Consider the following 3,246-nt stretch of genomic DNA (forward strand, 5'->3'; position numbering starts at 1 on the left):
ATGTGTGTGTGGCGTAAAACTGCTTTGGTGGCAGCTGGTATGACAGGAACGATACAACGGTGGCTCGTGGTAATATGTGGGGACTGTGGCATCGGGATCACGTGAGGAGTGGGCGTTAGCATCGATCGCATCCCCGCATGGAGTGTTTTGGTGCCTAATATTATGAGATGACTCATAAAAAATATACAAGTGCGTGATTGTTTTCTGAATACACGGAATTACCACAGACTAAAGTTCAACTGACCTCACAACATGAACCTCAAAGAGGCTTAGTATGCATAATGCATGACAGCCTTGAGAATATTCTTTTACATTTTATCTTCAGAAACTCAGATTAGAACTCAGCTTGCGGGAGATCTATATGTGCTCCACCTTCTTCTGTTCTTTCAGCTTCTCCTTGTTCGTCCATCTCTCTAGCTTCTCAACTCTTTCTTTCATCTGCACATCATCACAAATGATTTATAGGCGTATTTTACTGCAGTGTAGATCTCATCTAGCTTTACATGCATACCACGCCCAATGCAAAGCTGAAAACACACGAGGAAATGATCAAGGGAGAGGTCAAATTATGAGGCCTGGCAGAATCGAGCTCGTTGGCTTGACAACCTTGGTCTTTGCAGACATCTCCACTATAGCAATGACCAGCTGCAAACATTACTAATTATCTAACACTGCCCAGAATAATTGCACTACGAAAGAAATCTTTACACTACAACTTGTAAAGACTATAGCTCTCATCTGCTCTGTTTGGAGACATAGCTTACCACACTGTATTTTTTTGTCATTCCATCTTCGTTCAGGCAGCCTTCCTGATTGAATAGCAGATTCCATCTCATTGGACTTGGTGTGCAGTGAGGCTGCCAAAGAACAAGAAAGAAATCAGTATAATGAGTTGAAAAATTAATGCACTCAATGACAATACACGACAATATTCAATTATGTCTCTAATCAGCTCTTGGGACTCTGAATTTTTATACATAGGCATAGAGGATGATCTAGAGATAGGGGTTGATACTTCTGCCTATTAGTAGTACTCTTACACCACCGCGAACCCCGACGGGCACCCGTTGTACGGCGCGTGTGCCGCGCGCGCCGCAGCCTTCGCGGCGTCCTTCAGGCGCCCCTCTAGGTCGCCGACGGGATCGCTGAGGCGGTTGTCGTGTGGCTCGAGGACGAGGGGGCGTCCTTGGGGAGGAGGTCGTGGGGGCCGAAGGGGCGGGGCAGGAGTGACGCCAGCGTGCGCCACTCGGCCGCGCAGCCGTCGGCGGCATCGGAGGTCACCAGGATGCGGATCCCGGCGGCGCCGCGGATCTCCTGTAGGAACTGCCGGCAGTGGCCGCAGGGCATGTGGGAGACGACGATGACGCGGAGCGTGGGCTCCCCGACGGCAGCGGCGTTGGCGATGAGGAACTGCTCGGCGTGGACCGCCTGGGAGAGAGGAGCGCCCAGGAAATCGAGGTTCACGCCGGCGTAGACGCGTCCGCTCTCGCCAAGCCCAACGGCGCCCACTGAGAACCGCGAGATCGGGGGGCGCGCCCGCTGCATCGCCGAAGGGATCAGCAGGGGCAGCAGGTCCTCCACTCCTCCACCGTCACTACCTCGGCTGACGCGGCCGCGCGCTCCACCTCAGCCTCGACGACGGGCACCTTGGGCGTGGGCAGTTCATCTGCGTGTGGTGGCGGCGGCGGAGATTTTTCTCATGAGATCGAGAGAGAGGACAGATCTGGGGCGAGAGGTGGGGGAGACTGGGAGAGGGACGTTTGACGTCGGAGGAGGAGGTCGACGAAGTTTTTTTTTTCTTTCTTACCGTTTTTCTTTACGTGGGCGTGGGAAGAGGAGGTCGAACGAAGGAAAGGTGGGATCGTACGATGGTTTTTTTCTTTCTTGCGAGGTGGGATCGAGAGATGGGATCGATCGCTGGGAGGTCGAATCATCGTGGAGGTTGAACCATCACGACGGCACATCCTGCTTTAATAGTAGAGATGTAAAAAACGCGCTCTTATATTATGGGACGAGGGAGTGGTTCGAAGTGTTCATGTGAATACTTGCGGCATTGTGACATACACCTTATGTGAAAGGGGAAAATTGCCATGATACCATCTGCTTGATTTTTCGTCCGGACTGTGTTTAGAACTTATATGTTATTCCACGTCCTTTTGATTGTCGAAGCTGCAAATCAAATCCCTCTTATAAGGAGGAATGCTACATCTACGTAAATGTTTACGTACGTTTACGTGATAGTCTGACTTGGCAATAACTGATTGGATTAAGAGGATGATGAGGCCCATCCACCCCTGAAAATCAGGGGGGCATGTTTAAATTAGTTGGAAGGTTTAATAACTTATGTAGGCTTTAGTAGGTCTAGCATTTTCGCTCTTATAAGACACATGCGAAAACAAAGCCGGTTTTGCTGGGAGATGTCCGAAACGTATGGACGGACTAGCAAGGGGTCACCTTCCAGTCACATCAAGAGAAACGGTTTTGTTGGGGAACGTCGCATGGGAAACAAAAAATTTCCTACGCGCACGAAGACCTATCATGGTGATGTCCATCTACGAGAGGGGATGAGTGATCTATGTACCTTTGTAGACCGTACAGCAGAAGCGTTAGTGAACGCGGTTGATGTAGTGGAACGTCCTCACGTCCCTCGATCCGCCCCGCGAACAATCCCGCGATCAGTCCCACGATCTAGTACCGAACGGACGGCACCTCCGCGTTCAGCACACGTACAGCTCGACGATGATCTCGGCCTTCTTGATCTAGCAAGAGAGACGGAGAGGTAGAAGAGTTCTCTGGCAGCGTGACGGCGCTCCGGAGGTTGGTGATGACCTTGTCTGAGCAGGGCTCCGCCCGAGCTCCGCAGAAACGCGATCTAGAGGAAAAACCGTGGAGGTATGTGGTCGGGCTGCCGTGGAAAAGTCGTCTCAAATCAGCCTTAAAACCTCCGTATATATAGGTGGGAGAGGGGGGACCTTGCCTTGGCGCTCAAGGAGCCCCAAGGGGGTCGGACGAGCCAAAGGGGGGAAGGACTCCACCCCAAACCGAGTCCTACTTGGTTTGGTGGGTGGAGTCCTTCTTTCCTTTCCCACCTCCTCCTTTTTTTTATTTTCTCTTTGATTTTTCTTCCAATGCGCATAGGGCCCTTTTGGGCTGTCCCGCCAGCCCACTAAGGGCTGGTGCGCCACCCTCAAGGCCTATGGGCTTCCCCGGGGTGGGTTGCCCCCGGTGAACTCCCGGAACCCATTC

At 52.0% G+C, this 3,246-nt stretch overlaps 1 pseudogene; it reads right to left on the minus strand.

The window, feature by feature from the left end:
- Window positions 1-357: 357 nt before the first annotated feature.
- LOC123450859 lies at window positions 358-2,288 on the minus strand (annotated as a pseudogene).
- Window positions 2,289-3,246: the final 958 nt, after the last annotated feature.

This window comes from Hordeum vulgare, chromosome 4H, assembly GCF_904849725.1.
Source record: "Hordeum vulgare subsp. vulgare chromosome 4H, MorexV3_pseudomolecules_assembly, whole genome shotgun sequence".
Taxonomy (NCBI): Eukaryota; Viridiplantae; Streptophyta; class Magnoliopsida; order Poales; family Poaceae; genus Hordeum; species Hordeum vulgare.